Here is an 18,188-nt window from a genome sequence, read left to right as displayed (position 1 = left end):
CTCTCTCTCTCTCTCTCTCTCTCTCTATTGTTCTAATCGGAATGGGATCCTCTACATTTCAAATGAAATATATAGTATTCATTTTGTAATAATCCTGTCTCTCTTTCAAGGATCACTACCAAAAAAAAAATAAAAAGCTTTTTCTTAGCGTTTATTTTGTGTCAGAAAGTAGGAATTAAAGGTCAAGAAACCCTTCCTAACCTTTAATTCCTTACCTAAGACTTAAGTCGCAGCCCCCTTAGTCGAGAAAATGTATTTCTCATCATATAAATCATGTGCTAGGAAACTTTCTTGGCACATAATTGGTTTTCTGATACAGGAAACTTGTTTCCCAATTTAAAAAAATTTGATTATACTTGAATTAATTTCAATATAATCAAATTTTTAAAAACCTGTTAATATATATAATTGAAATTGACAAATAACCAAGGAAAAACATATAATATGTTTAATTAATATAACAAAATAACATCAAACAATTCCAACTATTAATTAAGAAACATCCAAGTACTATACTAGCGGCTACAAAAAATTAGGATTGACAATTTTTTAATATAACCTGCGAACCCGACACAGAATTATAGGGTTATGGTTTAGGTTAAACAGGTTGACCTATTTAACGACATGATTACAAACGGGTTGGTGGGTCAACCCCAACCCATTTACAACCCGTTTGGTTTTCGGGTCACCCGCTAACTTGTTTATTTATTTTGGAAAACATACAATTTAACCCCTCAAACTAGCACACTTTCTCCAAATGGCCCCCCAAACGACCAATGCTTGCACTCTGACCCTTCAAAACTACCAAAACCTTTACAAAAAAAAAAAGCTCATTTTGGCGAAATATACCCATAATACCCCTGCCATGTGTCATTTTTCAATTAAAAAATAAAAAAAAATTCAAAAAATTAATTGATAATTATTATTTTTTTTATAAAAATTAAAAACGAAAAAAAAACTAAAATTTTATTTTTTATTTTTAAAAAAATATTGTGATTAACCGGATGACGTACTGCTTCTTTCCAGCATCGTCATTGGACACAATGCACGCCCGTAGCTCAGCAAACTCATCCCCTCCTCTCCAAATGCGGATATGGCTAATTTTCTATCCTTCGATGTCTATGATATTGATCTTTTGAAGGTTATGAATGATTCCAATCTGAATTTTGTTTTGTTACAAACGACTTGCTCTATCATCGTTGTGGAAGACCTTGATCGGTTTCTGACAAAGAAATGGATGGTGACCGAAGGGGTATTGGGAAGATTGGGTCGCGATTGGGAAATAACGCCACTCTAAACACCCATCTTTTTTTATTAAAAAAAAATAATAATAAAATTAAGAAATAAAATTTTAGTTTATTTAATTTTTTGAACTTTTTTATTTTATTTTTTAATTGAAAAATGACACGTGATAGGGGTATTATGAGGATATTTCGCCAAAAATGGCATTTTTCAAAGGTTTTGGTAGTTTGGGAGGCCAGAGTGCAAGCCTTAGTAGTTTGGGGGACCATTCAAAAAAAAAATGATGGTAGTTTGAGAGGCTAAACTATATTTTTCTCATTTATTTATTTATTTTTTTTTAAAAAAAAAAAAAGGAAAAAAAGGGGGAAAGACATTAATTAAGAAGATTATGCTTGGATTGGGTTTGTATAGGTAAGAGTTGCAATACATTAATTAAGAAGGTAGTAAAAAAAAAAAAAATCCTGAAAATATTCGAGGGTTGAATATTCATGTAAAAATAGTGATGCTTATATTAGAAAGAGTACATGTGAGGTCAATCCCACCTAGAGAAAAAAAAAAAAAAAAAATCCATTTAGAAATTTTAAAGATTATAACAATATTTTTTAAAATTTTAAATATAAATTTTGGAAAATATATTTTTTTTAATAAAAACATTTTTTTTTTCATTTTTCATTTTTCATTTTTTATTTTTCATTTTTTTTTTTTATGTTTTTGTTTTAATTTGGGTCGTGTCGGGTTGATAGGACCCGTTAACTTAATCATGTTGAGTTGGGTAACCCGACGGGTTAGTCATGTCATGTTCGAATTTCGGATTTCAACCCAATTAATAATCGTGTCGAGTTCGGGTTGGCAGGTCAAGTAGGTGACCTAAACCCGACCCGGCAACATGAATTGCCAACCCTACAAAAAATTCATTTGATCAATCCCATAGTCAGCAACAAGGTATAAAAGTATTTAGTTAGATTTTTCATCAATCCGGACTATCTCCCCATTCCTGAAGGTGTATATACCTAGTCCCTGCATTTTGTCTGCAAAATATTCCCCATCATGTGTACTCATTCCTGCATTTTCATATGAAGCACATGCACTAGCACATTAGTCTGAGAAAGTAGAAATTAGCAAATTTACAAGCCCATGGGTTAATCAACTAACATATCTAGATCAAGATAACCAAGCAAATACACACATACAGAATTTAATGGAAGAGTTAGTGAAATTGAGAGTCACTAATTGGCCAATTTCTATTGGCTGTTGAGAACCAATTGGCCAGTTCATCTATGGAATCAAAAGGTAAAAACGTTAAATTCATGATCTTTAAATCATCAAAATCACTTCTTTTTCTAATTCGTAAGTTACACACATCCATTAGGTCTTACTCCATGACTTTTGCACTCTAGGCCTGAAAGGCTTCTAAAGTGCAGCTTAAGCAAAATATTACAAGGGAATAGGCCTCAACATCTGAAATGTATACGAAGTGGAAAACTCATATCTTAAGACTTCACCTCTAATATCTTACAAATATATCTCAATCAGCAACCAAGCATGACATAACCCTAAACAAAACGGCTCTAATTGGAGCCGTTTTCTTTGGAACTGTTTTAGCAAAACGACTCAACTTGGAGCTGTTTTAAAACGGCTCCATTTTGAGCCGTTTTAACAAAAAGGTTCAAATTGGAGCTGTTTTGTTAAAAGGGCTCTAATTGAAGCCGTTTAAAAAAAAAAAAAAAAAAAAAAAATGGAGGCTCAAATTAGAGCTCTTTTAATAAAACGGCTCCAATTGGAGCCGTCTCTAACCCTATATACTATAAATAACATTAATTAATATATATAACACTAATTTTATATATATAATGGGTTTATACATATAATAGAATATTATATAATTAATGTTATATATAGTACATATGGTCGTTAGAGTTATTATAAATGGAGTCGTTTTTATTTTTTAAAACTTGACACGATGAAAGTTCGATCAATCAAACTTGACATAGTGAAAGTTTGATTTAACGGACGATTGATCGTAAGTACTAGTCTGATCGATCATGATAGAATCATAGGATCGATAGAATCATCCAGTCGATCCAAGTGTATTACTTTGATCGATCGAACATCCAATCGATCCTAGTGCATTAGTCTAATCGATCATGATAGAGTTCGATCAATCAAACTTGACACAATGAAAGTTCAATCTAACGGGCGATTGATCTTAAGTACTAGTTTGATCGATCATGACAGGATCATAGGATCGATAGAATCATCCAATCGATCCAAGCGTATTACTCTAATCGGTCATGACAGGATCATAGGATCGATAGAATCATCCAATCGATCCAAGCGTATTACTCTGATTGATCGAACATCCAATCAATCCTAGTGCATTGGTTTGATCGATCAAGATAAAATTCGATCAATCAAACTTGACACAGTGAATGTCCGATCATAGGATCGATAGAATCATCAAATCGATCCCTAATTAACCTTATATACTATATATAGTACTAATTAATATATACATATAAAGCAAGATATATTTCTAGAGACCCACTGGTGGTCGTAGGTCTCCTCCACTAGTAGAAATTTCTTGTTTGTTTTTTGTTTTGATGATTCAGGGAAAGGGTGAATGTACCATCACTACCGTCCTACACGACGCCACTGCTGTGGTCAGTTTCTTCTCTTCTCCGCTCGGTTCATTATCTTCAACAGTTTTATTGGTTATGTTTGATTGGGAAGTGCCTTGGATGAATTCTTGTGTAATGGACTTCATGTTTCCGATTAAAAAATTATTAACAAATATGAATTGGGTTTTTAAAGTTATGAGATTTTTGTTTGTGCCAGTGGTATCGTTGCTTCTATAATTTTTTGAATAATCTGTCTTCACATAATTGCCGAAGTAATTTTCTGGAGTAATTCTGTGGTTGAGTTAATGTTCTTGCATGTTAAATGTTAAGCAACTCATTATATGACAAGAAGCTGAAGAAAAGGCTGAAAAAATTAAAACAATCAACAGGAAAACGAAACCCAAATATGCAAGAACAATCAGAAATAACCCAATATATATCAAGGAATATAATCCTAATACTGTTTGTGATAATATCGTATTGTCTCTTTTGGACACATTTTTTTTACTTCAATATTAGTCAAATTGTGTGTCAAAAGCAATATAGTAACCTATGTTCCTTCCTTTTCTAGATAAGTAAAATTATGTGCCTCTCTAAAACAAAAGAGCACAATAAGGATCCAAAGTGCTCCTATTTCGATTTTCGCCTTAGATTGTGATGCACAAGAGAGGGATCGGGTCAAGGACATATACCCATTTTTATTTTTTGAGCTTTGGAACTCAGAAAGATGTTCAAAGTCGCAGGCAAACTGGTTCCTGTGGAGGGAGCTTTGGAGAAAAAGCTGTTCAGCAATGGAGTTTAGAACCCAAGCTGTAAGATCTCTTCCTTTGATTTGCTCGTTAGCCTATTGGCCCAACAGCAGAGTATCTCTTCCTTTGATTTGCTCATTAGCCTATTGGCTCAAGTTCTTGATATCTGTACTTTGATAATTCATGTATGCTTGTGAACTTTAGAAGTGAGAGCATCGTTTAGCAGTATATAATGGGAGATCTCTCATATTTTGTGTTTGAATTACTAACAATCAGAATAATAAAATAGCTGAATATCTCTATCATGAAAAATTATAGTTCAATCGAACTTGAGCGTGACTTGATCAGCTGAGCTCAAGACAATACTTGACTCAGATGTGCTCGATCACAACCCGTGTGAGTTTTGTGTGTACATGAATGAGAGAGAGAGAGACTACCAAAGGCTATCACAAATTATAAACACTAAGAGAATATAAGCATTGCTTGAACTTGAATATAGGAATTGAAGTACCTTAGTCAACATGCATGTCTACGAAATTAATATGTTGGAGTAATTTTCTTCATTGTAATATTTTCTGAAAACATAATATCATGAATAAAGTGATGTTTAACACATTCATTACCTCTGTCGCTATCACCTAATATGGTCATCCAACTAATAGTGTACAGTCAAAGAAAGTGAACAAAATTCTTGTAAAAATCTCATTCTTTTAAGATCACCGACATGTATAACATGAAACTACATATATGTGTAGTATTGTTCTCGTTCAACACCACCACATTTACAAAACCTTGTAAATAATGAAAAATGGGTTAACTATATTTATCACTTTTTCTCTTACAACATAGGATTTCATGCTTTTCTACTTTTCAATCTAGGATTGATTGAAATTTTAGAAAATTCTTATTAATAATTATAGCTCATCTAAAAAAGAAATGATAATTATATAGTATAGAAGATCCTATTAAAAAACAAGATCCAAAGAATGAAATTTAACCACTTGAGTTTCATAATTCGATCAATCTCCATGATTTCTTCACATAATTGCAATATGCAATATAAAAAGAATCTTGAAGAATTTATTTACTAATTTATACAATATATAAAATCCTTTAATCTTACCAATTTCTTGTACAATTAATCATCGTTTGAGATCTATTATTAAAAGCTTAGAGACAAAAGAAAAAAAAAAAAAAAAAAAAAAGAAAAAGAAAAAGAAAAGAGATCCATTATAAGATCAGACCTATTTATTTACTTCTAAACTCAACTTATTGATGATATAACTCTCGATTAACTTGAAATATATGGACCAATTGTTTATTAGCAAGACCTCTTCCAATTTGTTTGTCTGTGTTGAAAGAAAGAGAGAGAAATATGGAGAAGAGAATTATATACTCTCGATCTTTCACAATGTACATTTTTGCCAAAAAAAAAAAAAAAAAATTAATGATTTTGCCATGTTTTGGTAAAAACGTCTCCAATTATTTGGAGTCATTTTGGTTAAAACGGCCCAAACCGGGTTTTAATACCCTATATGTTGAGCCGTTTTCAAAAACAGTGATTTTGAATGTCTTCATTACATGAGAGAAGCATTATGACTAAGAAACATGTGCATGAAGCTGTTCTAAATAGTTAAGGAATCTGAAGTTCATAATAAACCAACTGAAGCAACGTAGACATAACTATCTGCAGAAAGTTTAACACTCAACAGAGACCTCAATAAGAAACATCTGAAGCAAACAATTACAAAGTGAACCATCTTGTAAACACGATTTGCTACAAATTGACATATTCACATCAGATTTCTTAATCGAACCAATCCCCATAATTCTGGTTTGCATTTCCCACTCTATTTGCTTCAATATCAGAACTTCAAATCTCACAGCATTCCCAATGATGATACACCACAACCATTACAATTACAAAGCAAATAACAACACATGATTGAAACTCTGCAGAAACCAAACTTTCGACTAAGATACCAATGTAAGAATCTGAAGTAGTACAAAGTAGAGGCAAGAAGCAAACAAATTGTCTTATACTATACACTCATGCCCCATCAATCGAACATGTGCAAATCAGATAAAAAAAAAAAAAACCATAGCACTTTCGTCCACCTACTAAAAAAGTACACTTAATCTCACCAAATGGCATGTATTTCCTGATATATAAAATTATAAAAGCATCAATTTAGGTTCATAGGGTCCAGAAAAGATATAGTGCTCTTCATGCCACAACATCAATAAACTGAACATCACCTCCAAGCACCCATGAAAGTGCAAAGTGATTATTACGTCCAAAACACCATTCCTAAACTCTTTAGAGTTCCTAGGCATTGAGATCCAACTCTTGTCCATAGCTTAACTACATTAGACAAAAACAAGCATATTATATATCTTGAAGTCTATAATGATCCTAACTACATAAGACAAAAACAAGCATATTGTAATTTGTGTATTTTTAAAAATTTTACATACATGTAAAAATTATGTAGTTTTTTAATAGCCTGATTTTTTTTTTTTTTTTAAATATATATATATATATATATATTCTCCTTGGTTTGGGTCATAGATGGCCATTTGTAAATTTCAAAGGATGGATGCTTCAAGATTGGACAGCATTCTGACCAATATCATTGGCCCCGAAAGCATAACTTTTTTTTTTTTTGTTCTAAAGGATGTTGTTGTTGCTGCTATCATTGTGTGTGTCATATGTTTTCCTAACTTTCTCATGCGAAGTACAACTTACTGACTTAGTTTGTTCGTGTTGCATAATTCAATCAATTCCCCACGCTATTGTCCATTGACTTTCTATACAAGTAATGAAAATGAAATCAATGACCCATTTCTTGCTTACAAATATGTGGAAATTATAAATTTTTTTTCCCTTGTCGATGTCTTAGCATCCCTCCTTGGCTTGATTAGCTAGGTACTTAATTGATACCTCAAAAGTTTTAAAATTGATGGAACGCGATAAGTTAGGCTCTTAAATATATCTCAAAACACAAAACATTAACACAAAAAAAAGATTAAAACAGAAAATCAACTTCAAAGAAAGAACAAATTTATTTAGACAATTTTCAAATGTGGCCTACAATCTCTTCTAGCTAAAATATGATCATATGAAGACGATGAGACAAAATTACAAATATCAAGTCTATACAATAACTTTCAAAACACAATACATTAACACAAAAAAGATTAAAACAGAAAATAAACTTCTAAGACAATAAATTACTCTTACTTACCCAAACACTCTAAGACATGAATTTGGATTTTGCATAAAATATAACACGTGTGCTCTAATTTTTACAACCGTTCAGATTTCATTTCACTTTCACTATTTTTTCTGAAAACTTAAAATTAAATTTAAACAATTAAAAAAAACAACAACACATAAAAAGAGTCAAGAAATGATCACAGTTCATACCAGAGACAATAATTAGATAACAGAAATACAAAAATCACTGTAACAAAAAATGACCGAGTTGTCCAAACATATTGGCATGCAGCTCAAAATGCAACAAATATTAATAAGCTAGCTATTCTATAGACTACAATAGTGATGTTTGTCAACTGCCCCGTTGGACAGCAATAATTTCCATAAAATATGGAGACGGATACAATCAAACAGGGACATTTAAAAGGCCATGAATACAAGATGGTTGACACGGATCGTACATGATATTTGTTTTCAATATTGATCATAATTAAATCATATCAAATCAAATAATTTTGAATACATTAAATTCGGACCAAAATTTACTTACCCAAAATTTCCGCTTTCCAAAATTTCCTCTTACTTACCCAAAATTTCCACTTTCCAGCAATTCCGCAACCCAGCAAAAACAGAGCACATAGGTTTATAGCATATTTTAATCTAAAAATCCTAAAACAAAAACACTAAATCGAAATCAGGGGTTTCACCTTACAGAAGAAGAAAAACCTAAATCAAAATCCTCAGTAGTACCCCATTCTCTGAAAGATAACATGTAAATAAGCATGGTAGATCGGAGGATGAGTGGAAGAGACCGAGAGAGAGAGAGAGGGGGCATAACATACCGATGGGTTCGAGGGAGGAGATCGAGCTGGTGAAGTGGGCTGGAGTTGGTGGCGTCGACGTGTCGTGGAGAGGTAAGGCGACACCGGCGGCGAGATGAGGGCAGTACTGCATCCCGGGAGAGAGATCAGTGAGAGGCCAGAGAGAGATGAGGGCAAAAAGAGAAATGAAAATTAGTATTAGGCGGGATTTTGATTTTCGCAAAAAATTCCTGGCATATGCCTAAATGCTAAATGGCAGGAATTTTAATTTATATGCCCTAAATTTCATGGAGATTTGCTACACAGGGGACGCTCATCCGTCCCCTGTGAGCATTTTATTATAAAAAAATAATTTTTTATTAAAAAGTTGGCTTTGATGTCCCATCAAAGCCAACTTTTTTAATAAAAATTTATTTTTTTATTATATATGGGTGATGGGGGACGGATGAGTGTCCCCCATCCAGCATTTCCCAATTTCATGATGTGTTGACATGTCACTAATGCATATTTTTTTAAAAAAAAAAAAACTTTTATTATTTTTTTTAGCGACGACACGCTGAAGCTATGTAAAATAATAATAATAATAATAATATATCCTATATGCTTCCATTCCTCCTCATTGATTTTATTAAAACAGAATCTATTAGACTAAAAAAGCTATATATAATTAGACATTCCCTTGCCTCAAGTAAAGTTTACACAGATGCACACTGTATTGAATTAGCTGATGACTAGTTTAAATAACAATCAAATTTCCCTCATTTTGTATAGGATACAGGGCAAAAAACAAAATAACAAATAAACACTCATGTGAGGGTTTGCACCAAACCTTGTCAAGAGTCTTGAGTGGTAAGAACATAAAGTGCACATGGAATCCTGCAGGGGCATTCATCAGTGCCAGTAGCTTCAACTTTCCGCATGGAATCCTGCAGGGACAAAGATTAGAGCATGTGTAACCAGGATAGCACTTTGCAACTTAAAAATAGCTTAAAAAGATTAAAAAAAAAAAAAACACTAATTTCTAAAAATAGGCGCACATCAACAAAAGAACAAAAATAAGACCTTCATGTGAAGAACACCACCAAACTGGAAGCATTTCATTTCAATGTCGGCCCGAATCTTCAATGGTTGTGGGGGTCACCTTCTCCTAATATTTTTTACCAAAGCTTCTTTCACATCCTCCGACATAGCAGGAACCACCTTTGTCACCTGTAAAACAATAAGTGGCTTTAGTCATCAACATGAAGAGTGTGCAATAACACCTTACACACACAACAAAATTTACCTCTCTTCCATCAGGGCCAATTTCTTTGGACTTCGCGGGTAAGAGAATTCAGAACAGAATCAGGATCCGTCACAATTATTTTGAATGCCTGCGCATTAAACAGACTAGATCCCCAACTGCAAATTTAGAAGATAAAAAATTGACTCCAAAAGTAGAGAAAATTCTTACCTCAAAAGCATGACTATATTTCCGGTTCCGATATAAAGGCCAGCCTACATGGACATACAGATCCTGAAACAGGTAACTTCTATTTAGTAACAACCATCGAAAAGAATTGGAAAAATATGTAAGCACCACCATCAGTCAATAGTTTGGTTAGTCATGTGATATTGAAAATACTCAAGAGTACCAAACCAGAAAAAGATCTCAGGCTTTATGGAGCTTGGCAACAACTATGAATTATAAGAAAGGATTGCATGGTATGGCTGAAAAAATTATAAAAGATCGAGCAAGATCTCATGCTGGTCTATAAAAATGCAATTTTGTCGTACGCCCAATAAACACAGTATTCTACGCGCCCACACACACACATATGCGAACAAACAAGAAATCCCAAATCAAGTTTACAGATTAAACCAAAACTGGAGAACTTATATGCACATAATGGCAGGTTGGTTACAAGGGATTCAAGCAGCAATTAATCCTAAATCAAATTCACAGCTTAAACAAAAACTGGAGAACTTATATGCACATAATGGCAGGTTGGTTACAAGGGATTCAAGCAGCAATTAATCCTATATCAAATTCACAGCTTAAACAAAAACTGGAGAACTTATGCGCACATAATGGCAGGTTAATGGGTTCAACCAGCAATGCATTCTCTCTTGCACAAATGCATAGTCAATGCTACATAGCGATGCATCCATGAAAGCAACTGCAAGTTGCCAACAGAGAACCACCCAAAATAGGCAGTAGAATGATTCTAATTCCAACTGAGTGTCAACCTCCCGAAGCGATATTGATGCCCAGTCTTACCATATTTTGAATTCTACCAATTAAGCAAGTGATGCAACAGTGAAACTGCTCCAACCAGAAAAATACTTGTAGGCAGAGTATCAATTTCATTGCGCTTCATCTTCACATTAACTCTAATTGCAAAATCACAGCAACATGTCACATGACCACCTGCACAACTTGGCTGCCTTGTTCTTAATTAAACATCCCCCCAACAGGCCCGCACCCCCAAAGATCTCTTTCTTAAATCAATTGTACCCTTACACCAATTATTGCCCCCGTAGACAACCAGGCCTACAAGTATTTTGCTTGGTCGAGGGAAACTTCTCTTTTTTGAAAACTCAGGAAACATAGAAAAAAGCATACTCAAATTCTATTATGTCACTTCTCTTCAGTTTTCTCAGAACCCAAACAATCAAACAAGGGAAAACTCAAGCAGAAACAAAACAGTAACCCCAAAACCAATAGTTATATCAACTAAATACGAGTCATATGACACATCTTTGTGAGGATGTTCTCTCAATTTTTCTCAAAACAAAACAGATAAGTATCAAACCAGAAGTTGTTGATTGTTTCTTTTTCTCACCCATCCATTCGGTTTCTCAAAGAAAAAAATCCTTCACCACAAAAAATTGAGATTATCTACCGAAAATCTTCACAACACAACCCAAATCAAAACAAAAATCAAGAAATCAAGCCTAAAAATTATACTTACCCAAAAAAAAATGGATTTTATATTGTTTGGGTACCGAGAAAATGCCGGAACTCCAAGCTTTTTGGCCTCACCGGCGTTGGGCCGTGTCCCACCGGCCCGGGCGCCGTCGTCCGCCCCAAACGGTGGATAGCCCACCGCACGCCTCCCTCAAGTTCTCTCTGATTCTCTCCATCTCGATCTTTCGGTCTCTCTTTCTTTCTCTCTCGTCCCAACGTTGGGACAAAAAGAGAAGAAAGAACAAGAAAGACAAAACAAAGGGCGCGCAGGAGAGAAATTAAGGAAGAGAAGAAGAAAAAAAAAAGGGAAAAGTACACATAACCCCCTTAAACTACCACTCAATTGTCAATGTACCCCTCAAACTACCAATTGTGTCAATGTCCCCCCTTAAACTACCAAAAAATGTCAATATCCCCCCTAAAACCAATAAAAAGACAAAAATGACCTTAATTTTTTTTTAATAAGACAAAAATGTCCTCATAAATTCAAAAAATTAAAACTAAAACTAAAAAATTAAAAACTAAAAAAAAAAAATTAAAAAAAAACAACGAAAAAGGAACAATTTTTTTTTTTAATTAAAAAAAGAAAACAAAAAATAACCGATTTTTTTTAAAAAAATAAAAAATAAAACAAATGAAAAAAAGAAAAAGAAAAAGAAAAACCTATTTTTATTAAATTAAAAAACGGAAAAGAACAACTTTTTTTTTAAAGAAAAAAAAGAAGAAAAATAACATAAATTTATTTATTTATTTAAACAATAAAACAAATTAAAAAAAAGCCAGTTTCTATTAAAATAAAAAAAACGAAAAAGAACAAATTTTTTTTAAAGAAAAAAAAAAACTGAAAATTATTATTTTTTTTTAAAATAAAAATAAAAAACAGTTTTAAATTTTTAATTATTTTTTGGAAGAAATTTTTGTTATTTTATATTTTTTTTAATAATTTTTTTTTAGTTTTATTTTTTTTTAATAATTTTATGAAGGTCATTTTTGTCATTAGGGGGACATTGACATTTTTTGGTAGTTTAGGGGGGGACATTAACACAATTGGTAGTTTGGGGGGTACATTGACAATGAGGTAGTAGTTTGAGAGGGTTATGTGTACTTTTCCAAAAAAAAAAATAGTTTGAAAATTTTTGACTGTGCTGGGATAAATTAGTTCGGCCCGTCACTAACTTTTTTTCTTAATATAATTATATAATTATTTAATTAATTTAGCTAAATGCTAAATTGGCACGTTATCAAATAATGATTTGCCAATTTGGCTAGCATGTCACTAAATAATGACCCGTCAAATTTATCATGTCACTAAATGTTTTTTCTTTGAATCATATTATTGTTTAATTAATTAGTGACCTGCCTAATTTGTGACGTGTCACAATAGGCACGTCACTAAATGTTTTTCTTTTTTTTCTTTTTTTTTTGGGATATAATTACATTATTATTTAATTGATTTAGTGGTGGTCCAGTCTTTCTTTAAGATCTCTGATGATGCTCCTTCGGTATTGTATCTTCATTTATCCCCTCATTCTGTGCAAGATTGATAGATGCACTGGAGATGATGAAGCAAGGTGTGAAGCGTCTTCTTGTTCCCAAGTGTCTGGGATGGAAGGCACGAGCAAGGGATTCTCAATTCTCTACAATGGTAAGTGGCTTAAGAATATTGATACCTCTGCCAGCAGCAGCAATATATAACCTCAATGCCAACAGCAGCAATAATGTCAATGCCAACAGCAATCGTACTTCCTCTTCCACCACCATCATCCGTGATAAGTTTTGCTGTCTGTCAAGAGAATATGTCATCCGTTTCCTTATTGGTTGCCTTGGTGCTCTGGCTCCACTCCCTCTGTCCTCCATTTCCTCCCTTGGAGGCTGGAGCCATCAACCCAAACTACTACTCTATTGAGGCCTCCTTGCCAGCCATTGAAGCAACTTGAAAGCTCCCTGAAGACCCTACTGCAGTAGCCGTTGTGGAACACTTGCCAGATGGTCGGTATAAGATCACTGGAGATATCTCTGCCACCAAACTATGGAAATGTGATTGCTTAGCGGCAGAGCATGGGCTTTAGCCAATCTTTCAGCTGGACAAATTGTGATGGGAGTTGAAGATGATGTGACCTTAAGGTCATTGCCTGATTTCACTGTAAATTCAGCAGCTGGCAATAACAATTTGGCGAATGGAGGTGGTGGATCAACAAGGCCAAAGAAATTTAGTAGCAGGAGTATTGGGTTCTTTAGCAATGCTACTAGTCACAGTTTTGGTGTCAGTAGGAGCATGTATAGGGGCAGAAGCGCACCCTTGACATGTAAGGTTACGAGCTCTTTGGCCGCTGTCATGGCTCAGATGTTGTCTCACAGGGCTACTCATGTTTGGGTGACCGAGGATGAAAGTGATGATCTTTTAGTTGGGGTGGTGGGTAATTCTGACATTTTGGTTGCTGTGACCAAACAACAACCTGCTGCAACTACCTCCTGCCAATCGATCTTATGAGGCATTTGGAAATGAAATTCAAACTTGAATTTGTTGATTTCTTTTCCAAGTGCTTTTGAGTGTTGTATTTCAGCAATAGGGTGTATAAGAGATTTGGGCTTGCGTGATATATATGTATGTTTGGCAAGGTTCTGTATTATTTGATTGTAGAAATGAAATCATTCAGTTGTGATCCTATACACTACTATGAGGTTGGGATTTCAAAGATGTTACTCTTTTTGCAAATTGTTGAACGATAAATGCTACATATTACATATACTTTCAAGTGCTTTCATTTAGACGTTTATTCTTTGATGTGGCAGTGAAACTCGTCATTAAATTTTAGACGGGTTAATATGTATATATAATATATCAATGTTAATTTTTACTGCTAATCACTCTGGAAACAGTCTTATTTCACTCGGGCCTAGGTTTTTTCGGAGTCTAGACATGACCCAGCAGAGAAAAAAGTTAAAAAGTTTGGGGATTCTTTGTGACAACATGGGTAAGGTGAAGAGTGGGGATTGGTACCGTAAAGAAGCTTACTTCACCGGTCTGGAAGTCAGTTGTGTTTGCAAGAAGCTAGTTTGCAAAATAGCAGGCGGCTTGGGGGCTAAATTATAATTTTTTGTATTTGTAAGAAAACTTTTTCTTAGACAAAAATTGAGAAAGAACTTGAAATTTTTTATACACAATCTCAAGGGTATGATAATGGTGGTGGGCCTGGTGGCAAACATAAAGGTGATATTTGTGCTAATAGTTAATCATTTTTCATAATGAGATGCATATAATGACACCTCTACTTTTGGAATATGAATTTGAGATATAGATGCTTAGAAATCTCATGTTCAAAATTCCAAAGCATATTTGGGATGGATTTTTTTTTTTTTTTTTTGAAATTCTAATTTAAAAATCCCATCTTTAAGTGAAATTCTATTATAAAAATTCTCATCCAAGCATATAAAAACTCAATAAGACAAAAATACCTGTAAAAATTCGGGGGAAAACAAACAACATGGTGAGGAGTCAAGACCATTGAATGCTAGTCATTCGCAAGAATCTGGCAAGCTTACCAACAATTGTCTTGCCATGGGTAACCCGTGTTTTTTCTTTTAATAAAAAAAAAAAAAATAAAAAAATTGAATTTTTTATTAAGGGTGTTTTTGTCATTTTGGATACATTGCAAATTGCTTGTTAATTTTAAGGGATGTGTATTTTTTTCCAAATAATATATATATATATAGAGTACAACTCATACCGGTGGCATGGCAGGTATAATTTGCTATATGACCCAAGTTGTGCAAAATGGGTTCACAATGACAATTAAAATTGGGAAAAAAAATAGTCTTTTGAATTTTTAAGTGTGCAAAACTGGTCTATCAAATTATTAAAGTGTGACAAAAAGGCTAATTTGTCAAAACATTCCTATAATACTCTTTGTCATGTGTCATATATTCTATTAACAAATAATAAAAATTAAAAAATCAAGGAAAAATTAAAATAATTAAAATAATAATAATAATAATAATAATAATAATAAATTTAAAGAGGTGGCTCAAGCCACCATTTTGGGCAAATGGGGGTAGTCGGTCACCCCCATTTTTTCCCATGGAGGTGATTGAGTTACCCCTAGGGCTGATCGGGAACCACCCTACAAAGGCAAAATGGGGGTGGCTAAAACCATCCTCATGGGCCTTGGGGGTAGCATGACCACCCTTGTTTAGCCTAGGGTGGTTTCGGCCACCCCGTACGGCTGGTATAGGGGTGGCCAAACCACCCCCTTGGCCACCCTAAAAGGCAAAAAAATAAAAATAAAAAAATGGTAAGGGTTTGGCTAGACTAGCTCTATGGCCATTGAGGATGGTTCGGCCACTCCCAAAAGGTCAAAAAGAAAATAAAAAGTTGGGGTTTGGCCCCTTAGGGTGATTCAACCTCTCACAGATTGGCCGCAAGGGGTCGTCGACCACCCCCGTTGGCAAAAGTGGGGTTGGCCGGCTCGAGCCACCCCTTCATATATATATATATATATATATATATATATATATATATTAGTTTTTGAATTTTTCTCTGATTTTTAAATTTTATTAATTTTTTAATAGAATATATGATACATGGCGAGAGTATTATAAGAATATTTCGACAAAAGATGTATTTTTGGCATATTTTGGTAGTTTGATGGGTTCCTTTAACACATTTAAAAATTTATAAGGCTATTTTAAAATGAGTTGTTAGTCTAGAAGACTTTTTTATATTTTTCCCTTAAAATCGCTTTCAACATTTTCATTTATTACATGATTTCTTATCACCTGGAAAAGAAATCTTCCAAACTTTTCATTTTACAACAAGCAAGCAGATTTTTAGCTTAGGGAAAAACAAAAGAAAAAAAAAAAGAAAGAAGAAGAAAAAAAAAAATCTGCTTGGAAATAGGTGGCAAGTGCATGTAGAGGTGACACGTGTACAGTTGTGTAACACTGGCAACGGTGGAAGATTGAGAAGAGATGAGATGCGAGCGTAATCGTAATAGCGAAGGAAAAAGAAGTAATATGCCTCGAAATTGTTCTGATTACTTCAACAACAACACTCACTACACATATATATCCTTTGTTCCCCTGCTTGTTGCGATTCCTCTAATAATAATTTTAAAAATAATAATAATAATGTTCCCAGAATTTGTTCTCTTTTATTTATGTCCAATAATCAAACACGGATGTTACATAAATATATATATACAGGCATCTCTCTCATTCAAAACACCAAGAAAAAGGGATCCAATTATGGGCAGTTCCTTATCTCTTTCAAACATCTCATGGTAAGAACGACCAAGCTGCTTAGAATATGTTCTTGTCTCTGTTGGGGTTGTTTCACACTTTCACATATCACAATTTTAAAGTTATTTATTTATTATTTTTATCATTTTGAATGGTTTAGATAAAATATAATCATGTAAGATTAAATAAAACTTCACTATAATTTTCATTAGGACTTGAGGCTATTGTTATATATATATATATATGACTGTAATGTCATTCAGGTTTTTGTATGGACTTGAGATTGTAAATTAGGTTTTCGTATATCAGTTATTCCAAAAGGAAAACAGCTAAAAAAAAAAAAAAAAAGGCATTTTATTGCGATTTTTTATTTTTTATTTTTATAGAGTTAGTGTCGTTTTTTTCCGAAAAAACGACGCAAACTATTTAGTGTTGCTTGAACAAAAAAGCGACACTAACTATTTAGAGTCGCTTGAACAAAAAAGTGAAGCTAATTTGAAGTCTCAACCCTATGTTTAGCAAATTTATTTATTTTTGAAAGTGATTCCTCCCCTCTTAAAATTTCACCCTTGCCCTCAAGGGCAAAATCGGTGCACGTCCTCGTCGTCATCATATTCTCTATACTTGGTATATGTCATAAAAAGACGGAAAAAATTTCACTTACCACCCATAATCTTTCATCACTTTTGCAATCATACCTTTAAATTTTAAAAAGTGTCAATTTAGTGAATTCATCTTTCAATTTTTATTTTTTATTTTTTTATTTTAATTATTTTCAATTCTATCTCTTTGTTAGGATTTTTCCTTAAATTTTAAAAATTTCAATCTAGTGCACGTGGGGCTTTGTTACCGGTGGGGTGGAGCTCAATCCATGGAAATAGGTGCATCTGTCACCTTTTAATCAAAGTACATTTTGGTAGAAAATGCAATGAATTGCTTGTTTATTGGAACTGTAGGGAGCATGCATGTGTTGCAGGCATTGTTGCAATCTGTGATTGAGGAGTTGTTTCTCCAAACTTTGCTTTTGGTTGGTCCTCCTATCACTACAAAAATCACTTCAAATTGCCACGTGCAGTTTGACACGTGTACAGTGTCGTACACGTGTCAAACAGTTTGACACATGCATTTTGACACGCGTGCAGTTTGACACGTGTACAGTGTCGTACACGTATCAAACAGTTTGACACGTGCATTTTGACACGCGTGAGACGCGTGTCAGATGTGGAAGTCATTAACTGCACATTTTGACACGTGTATCTCAATACACGTGTCAAACCGATTTTTTTAAAAAAAAAATTCCAAATTTTTAGCCACGTGTGTTTAAATACACGTGGCTAAATGTGTATATAT

General features: G+C 33.6%; 1 long non-coding RNA gene and 1 pseudogene across 9 annotated transcripts; one reads left to right on the top strand and one right to left on the bottom strand.

Annotated features, from left to right (window-relative positions):
* Positions 1–2,039: 2,039 nt before the first annotated feature.
* On the bottom strand, positions 2,040–11,873 carry LOC133852432 (uncharacterized). 9 transcript variants are annotated; one of them, XR_009895944.1, is made up of 9 exons: positions 11,605–11,873; positions 10,104–10,166; positions 9,936–10,023; positions 9,713–9,859; positions 9,480–9,576; positions 8,672–8,777; positions 8,537–8,587; positions 8,380–8,428; positions 2,040–2,303 (listed from the first exon to the last, which is right to left on the bottom strand). It is a non-coding gene; the product is annotated as an uncharacterized LOC133852432 (long non-coding RNA). The 9 variants fall into 9 exon arrangements; XR_009895945.1 differs by lacking the exon at positions 2,040–2,303 and adding an exon at positions 4,256–4,775; XR_009895943.1 differs by lacking the exon at positions 2,040–2,303 and adding an exon at positions 6,413–6,562.
* Positions 11,874–12,870: 997 nt separating this feature from the next.
* Positions 12,871–14,296, top strand: LOC133852568 (CBS domain-containing protein CBSX6-like; annotated as a pseudogene).
* Positions 14,297–18,188: the final 3,892 nt, after the last annotated feature.

Source organism: Alnus glutinosa, chromosome 12 (assembly GCF_958979055.1).
Source record: "Alnus glutinosa chromosome 12, dhAlnGlut1.1, whole genome shotgun sequence".
NCBI lineage: Eukaryota > Viridiplantae > Streptophyta > Magnoliopsida > Fagales > Betulaceae > Alnus > Alnus glutinosa.
Note: the sequence above shows the minus strand (reverse complement) of the source record. Positions and strands in the feature narration are given on the sequence as shown.